Genomic DNA, 7,299 nt, shown 5'->3' on the forward strand with positions numbered 1-7,299 from the left:
CCAAAGCTGATGACAGGAGGAGGCTATTCTGTCTTCCACTATGTTCATAGGGAGTATGGCAACCAGGACCTAAATTAGACCAGACCTCCGAGTTGCCCTAACCTGTACCGCGTGCCAAATGGGCCTCTGAGAGCCCCAGGATCAGGGAGGATAAAGCTGCCTCCCCGTGTCTGTGTGCTCATAGGGTATGTCTATACTGCACACTAAGCCCAGATTCTGATTCAGATTTGGGCCCAAGCCCTGCACCTGTCCACACACAAGTCAGTGCGACTTGGGTCAGCAAACACTAAGAGCCCAGGTCCTAGGACTCTGCTATGGGGTGCGGGGTGTCAGAACCTGAGTCCTGCTGTGACTTGGGTCCAAGCCCTGTCATTTTGCAGTGTGGATACAGGTCAAGTCGCAGACCCAAATCAGAAGGTCTGTGTAGTGCAGTGTGGATGTATTAGCACAACTGTGAGAATCGGGTCCAGCAATTGTAAGCCCAGTTTTACAGTGCAATGTGGGCACTCAAGCATGGGCTTGAAAACACTGAGTCCACAAGCCTGGGTCCCACAGTGAGCACATCTTAATTTTGTTTTGATCTTAGAATTAGACAAAATGTCTTGAGATAACTAAAAGTCTTGCAGTGAATAGATTTCATAATTCAGGTCATGAATGACTCCCATTAGCTTATATTTAATGCTAAAGCAAACAGAAACAATACTAAGGTTTACCTATTTAAGAGTCCAAAATGTAGCAAATGGTCATAGAACGTGGAGGGAGGAGCAGGAGGAAATAATGTGGAGAAGGCAAGAGAGGAAGGAAGCCAGTCTGTTTTGCACATGGCTTGAATTCTAGCTGTGGTTGTAGCATGGCTGTAAATAGCTCTGTTAATAAAGAGTCAGTTTAGTTTTAGAAACACGGAGACCTGTCATGTCGTTATGCAGCACATGGTACATGGAACATGGTGGCAACTCAGTCTAGTGAGACCCATAACAGGAAGGAGAGTGTGATTAACAGGCAAACATATAGCATCTGGAAACAGGCTGCACAGAGGACTGGGACCACCAGGAATGCTGGATTTCTTAACAAAAAAACCTTTCATTGGAATGGAAGCAATGTAAGCAAGAATAATACCTTCATACAGAGCTGACCACAGGGGATACAGGTGAAGAACAGAGAGTGCTTTTTTACTATTTTATCGGAGGAAGGGATTAGAAGTATGTGAGAAGACACTCTAATAATGCCTGAAACACTGGAACAGCTGATAAAGGTGTCTGAGTACCGTAAACCCAAACAGCATGCCACTGTAGAGACACTTGAAGAAGAGCTCTGTGTAAGCTTGTCTCTCTCGGATGCTGATCCAATAAAAGATATCACCTCACCCACCTTGTCACTGTAGAGAGTTACTTTTTTTTAACCTGAAACCAAGAAGCAGAAGAGGAAATCGATACTTGTATTACAGAGCTGAGAACTTTGGCATCCACATGTAACTTTCGAGACATTAAAAATTCCCTAATTGGAGAGAGAATTATATGTGGGACACGCAATTCTCCTTAACAGGACAGAGTGTGGGGAGAAGGGGATTTAACCCTGGAGAAGTGGCTTCAAATAGCAAGGGCAGCTGAATTGTCCATGAAAGGGATCAAAGTAACAACAATCACTAGTGCAGAACAAGTGCACAGGCTCAAGCTGAAGGAACCCAGGAGGCAGGGCAGAGACTGACCAGCCAAGAATGCAGACATCATGCTGCAGTGTATATACTTTGGAAAGCAACACTGAAGGCAGAAAGAAAAATGCCCAGCCTGTGGGTAGTGGTGCAAAGGATGTGGGAAACAAAACCAATGTATGTCCCAGTACTGAAGCCACCCCTGGAAGAAAGGCAGAAGTACACGCAGGGATTGAGGATATAGAGACTTCCAACAAAGTTTCTGCAGTGCACTTCTAGCAAACCCAAAAACCTGCAGTTTATGCACACTGAGGATGAAGGCGGCCAGCCATTCAACTGCCATATTTGCAACCATGCTATTAGATCAACGACCAGTTAGATTCCAGATGGATCATGGAGCCTGCTGCAATTTAACCCAGCAACACAGATAAGCATCAATATTAGACTGGAGGAATATGACCCAAGTGCAATAAAACCATTCTGAGACCAATGGGCAAATGCAGGCCATTGATAAGAAACCCATGAAACAAGAGACATAACTTGGAATTTATAGTAGCTGACACATTGGAGTACCACCCACAGCTGGGCAGTGCAAACCATGGATTTGCTTGCAGTACAATACCAAAGTATCCTCAATGTGAGAGCAGGCCCAGGCCCCTGTCCAGCATTCTAACAGAATCTCAGGACATATTTCAAGGACATGGACACCCAGATAGCAAGCTGGAATTAGAAGTAGACCCCAATGTGCAGCCTGTGAAACTATTGAATGCATTAACCCTGGTGGAGCCACTGACGGTATAGGCAACCATGCAAAGAAGTGGCATCATTACACCTGTTGAGACTAGCTCAGAGTGGATTAGTAGCCTAGCAGTGATGAGAAAACCATCAGGTAAACTGAGTATCTGCATTGATCCAAAACCACTTAACAGAAGGGCTAGAATCCTAGCTGCAGTTGCAGCATCTCCGTAAACAGTTCTCTTAATAAAGAGGCAGTTGAGTTTTAGAAGCAGGGTCTTCCCCCCTCACACACACACACACACAGCTTTACCGGCAGGTGGTACATGAAACAGAGTGAGGAAGTTAGTTATCGTCAGCTTTGAAGTAACCTTTACTTCTGTTACTGCTAGTTTACATTCACCGCACAGCTGCTGTTAGTGAGATTTGCAGCCTGTGATACATCACATGTCCAGCACCCCGGAGTTCGCAGTGACATGCAAGGAAAGCCAAGAAAAATCACCAGTTCTTCTGTTCCAAAAATACTTTTGTTACAGACAGTGCACATGCTGCAGCAGATCATTGCACCAACCAAAAGCAAATGAAAAGACCCAAATTCTCCTTCAAACAGCTCCAGTTCTCCAAGACTGAAGGAGTTCACAGGCAGAGCTGCATGGAATAAACAAGTACCCAAGAACTTTAGGAAACACTAACATTATTTCTCTTTACAATGTTGTCCGTAACACCACAGAAGAATGGTAAGCTACTGCATCAACAGGGATTTGCCCCCGGTTCGTATGTGTGAGAGGCTACAGAGAGAGTGTGTGTCTGTGTCCACTGAAAGCGTCACACTGGTAGAACCAGTGATCTGTGAACACGTTATAAAGGAGAACACCACACCAGCACTAGAACACATATAAAAGTCCTGTAGAATCATGGCTTTTCCCCTTGTGATAACAAGGACATTGCCTCTCTCATAGCACTTTTTATCTGCAGGTATCAAAGCACTTTATCTAGGAGGTGAGCATCATTATGCCCTTTTTACAGTTGGGGAAACTGAGGCAAAGAGTGACGTGACTTGCCCAAGGTCGCCCAACATTCCAGTGGCAAAGCTGGGAATAGAAACCAGATCTCCAAGTCCCAGGCCTGTGCTCTATCCACTAGGAAAAACTGCCTCAAATACTGCCCCCACGCAGGGGATGTATCAGATATTAATCTGGTAATAGCTTCTATGTTTGATCTTAGCCAAAAGGCTGAGAAGTGATGCTGTGTAAGGTTTACAAAATAAAGTTTCCACTCTAATGTCTCAGTAGTTTGGAACTGTACCTGTGTAACTCAATTGCATCAAATTAGTAAAGTCCTACTGCCCAATGAGTTTCCTCTTGACTAAATACACATGAAATGTCTCTCAGGGGTCAGTTCTTGAATAGTGCAGTATCTATTTCATGCCTGCAATATTTTACTAAATCATAACTGAAGGAAGTTTTATACTGGCGTGGTCTGATTTCATCAACATAATTGTATATACCTTTTTCCCTTTGAATATATTTCAATTGATTTAAGATAAATTTCACACATACATTTGGGAAGCGATAGTGGAGAAAGATAGATACCGAGATGAGATGCAGAGTGCAGATATAGATATATCTCTACACCTCTGTACCTTTACTTTGCAGCTCCTCTTTGTGTGTGTATCTTTCAATTTTATATATTTTACACACACACGCACACACCACCCCTCTATGTCTATATAAATATAGGAGTTTACAGATACATTGAGAAACAAGTAATGAGATTAATAAGCTTTTCCTCAAGTCTGTCTTCTAAAAAGCTCCTGCAGGGTTCTGCTGAACTAAACCAGTCACAGATCCTTTGCAGTCTGAGTGAGGTTATGTGCTCACTTATTGAAAACCTGTCTTGTGGTGGAAATAAAATATCTGAGTTATCATTATGCACATCTTTAATTTATCATGCTTTAATTTGTCCCTCTGAAGCTTTAAACTGAGCTGTTTTGGGCTATAAATAATGATCCTTTGGGAACCTGGGTCTTGCCTCTCAAACTAAAACTTCAGTGACTCATTCTCATATATATTTTCTTCCATTATCATCACCGTGGCTGAATGTTCATTCTGAAAAGTCAGAAGCTGTGATCATTTTAGAGATAGGTCAGATTCTATATTTCTCCACACAATAGATGCCTTTAAACAAATGTGATTTATTTTATAACTGAGACTTGTTAAAGAAACAGTTTGTAGTTACAAATGACACTCCCCAAGCAATTTTGATGTTCCCCAGAGATTATTGTGTTGGGTCTCCATCACAGGTTCACTGGAACCAGTGATGCATCTCACGAAGCAAACGTCCTTTAATTTGACAGCAATAAATTGGTGTGGCCAACTCAGGGTGGCCACCTGGGCTTTACATTCCGCAGTGTCAAATGGAACAGTCTTTCATTTGTCTAACCAAAAAGGTACAATCAGAGTTAACTCCCTGATCTGGCTGGGGTTAAGATGAGAAATCTTACTTCCCTCCCGCCATGTTCCAGCTTCACTCAGCCAGCTCCTTCTACCTTCACTTCTGGGCCCTGATTGGCTTCTGCCTGCTCCTGTCCATTCTAGAATTGAAGACCAATTTTCATAGGTTCTCTTAGCAGCTGATCCTGGATGGCTCCTCTAGGAGGTCTAGACTCACTAGTCTTTTTCCCCAAAAGAGTACGCTTTGTCATGCTGAGTGTGCCAAGCCAAGGGCATCAGACACCTTGTGCACACAGTCTCCATCACCCAGCATCCTAGAGTTACTCCTAAAAACAAAAGCAAATTTGCTAATCAGAAGAGATTACGCCTTGCTGAAAGAGGCACAACACAAGCGTCTAATGACCTCATTTGGCATTTCTAACTTGTTACCTTCTAGAAGCTTTGATGCAAGGTCTTTCTCTGAAGGAACTAGATCATGCTGGAGTCAAGAACTGGTCGTTTTTAATAAGAACAAAAGTTAACCTGACTAATAGATCATGGATTGAGACAAAGTTTCCTGAAGCAAGAACCTTCAGAGGTCACTAAAATATGATGCATACACAGTATCAACGATGGTCCGTTAGTTGCTTTATTCAGAACCACAGTTTTCAGTTGGTCTGATAAACATCGACTTCAAGCAACTGTCCAACAAAGAGGCAAAGCACCAGAGACTAGATTTTTAAAGGTATTTAAGGGCCTAAAGATGCAGATAGGCACCTAGGGGGCAGGGCTAGTCCTAAGGCTCTATTTTTGAGGGGGCAAGTGTGTACTGGGGGGCCACTGGATGTCACTATTTAAAAATAAAAACAAACAAAAAGCCCACACCTTCCAGGAGTCCAGGGGCTAGTTACAATCAAAGATTTTTCAGGAGTATAAGAGTTTAAAGGACTAAAATTTGACTTCTGTCCATATTTTGCTGTGATTTATAATTTACACAAAGGATGAAGACTCTCCAATCTGCTGCTGTTGCACTGCTTAGCATTTGATCACTTTGTACATGTTTTGGCCTTCTGACAATAATTTGGGGCCCCTTAAACATCACTGGAGGGGGGCAAATGTCCCCTTTGCCCCTCACCCCAGTAACACTGGTCCTGCTAGTAGGATTTGCAAAAGGTCTAGGCACTTTCCATTTAAGTCAGTGGGAATCAGCTTAGCTCTTGGCTTCAATGGAGCTATATCAATTGAGAATGTAACTAAAGGATTTTAAGGCCAGATTTTTAAAGGTACTTAGGTACTTAAAGATGCAAATATGTGCTTAGTGGGATTTTTGAGAGTGCCTAGGCACCTAATTCCCATTGAAGTCACTGGGAATTAGGTGTGTAGACACTTCTGAAAATTCCATTAGGCATCTATCTGCATCTTTAGGTCCCTAAATACCTTTACACAGCTGGCCCTTTGTGCAGAGTCTCTTATTAACGTAGCCTTCATCTAGCTTGTGTTGTCTATGACCCACCCTCTGTTACAAAGTCAGTCATTGATTGTTCAGTTCTCAACGTTACAAGTTCTGCCACCACAGTGACTTTCCTCCAGTCTGGACAAAAGACATCTGATCTTCCCCAAGGCTGGTGGCTATGATTCTTCCTGGATCAGACTGCAGTTGGTGCCTTGGGAAGATAACAGCTCATAGAACTATCTTGCAAGGTACCAATGAAGCTATTAATGACGGGCCCACGTCGGTGTATCTCAACCTGCAGAGCCTCATCCCACATATCGATCTGGCCCATAATGACTTGAGGGTCTATTTTCCTCTCCATATAGATACATCATTCCCATTAACATTACTTGGAATGTGTGTGTAAAATGTGACCCTTCTCCCTAGGGACTAGAAATTTTTCCGTTTTCTTGAGCAAAATAAAACAAAATATAAACAGTCATAATTTTAAATGTCCAATTTAATAACAACAATGTATTTTAGGGAAGACCTTGAAAACCCTATTTACTATAACCCATGCCTTACACTGCCTCATCTATACTGTATTCTCATACAACAGGAATCTCCGGAGTGTTACAATGTGCCACTCTTACATGGAGTCAAAGGGGGCCTGTATAAGACTAAATATGCATGTGGTTCCAGGTTTTTGCAGTATCACACACTTATTTTGTATATCTGGTGCCCTAGCTTTTGTCGGTTATGTAATGACATGTCAACAACTCTGTGGAGAGAGAGAATTCGGGGGTGTCGCTGAACTACAGAATGTATTCTAAACACGAAACTGTGATGCTGCCAGCAAAATTTTAGGTGAAATTTAAGGTAATTCTGTACCTCTGCTGGTTACAGTCTGTAAGAGTCCCAAATGCCCTGAGGCCCAACTATCCCAGGGATTAGCTCTCCTTCTATGTCCTGTGGTACAATTTGCACTCATCACTGGAACACTTACATTCACCATCTCAAAAATGAGGCTCAAAGGAGCCAGGGAGCAGATT

At 42.8% G+C, this 7,299-nt stretch overlaps 1 non-coding gene across 1 annotated transcript; it reads right to left on the minus strand.

The window, feature by feature from the left end:
* Positions 1-3,435: 3,435 nt before the first annotated feature.
* Positions 3,436-3,627, minus strand: LOC140916665 (U2 spliceosomal RNA). The gene has a single exon (XR_012160582.1). It is a non-coding gene; the product is annotated as a U2 spliceosomal RNA (small nuclear RNA).
* Between the last annotated feature and the right edge of the window lie 3,672 nt (positions 3,628-7,299).

This window comes from Lepidochelys kempii, chromosome 8, assembly GCF_965140265.1.
Source record: "Lepidochelys kempii isolate rLepKem1 chromosome 8, rLepKem1.hap2, whole genome shotgun sequence".
Taxonomy (NCBI): domain Eukaryota; kingdom Metazoa; phylum Chordata; order Testudines; family Cheloniidae; genus Lepidochelys; species Lepidochelys kempii.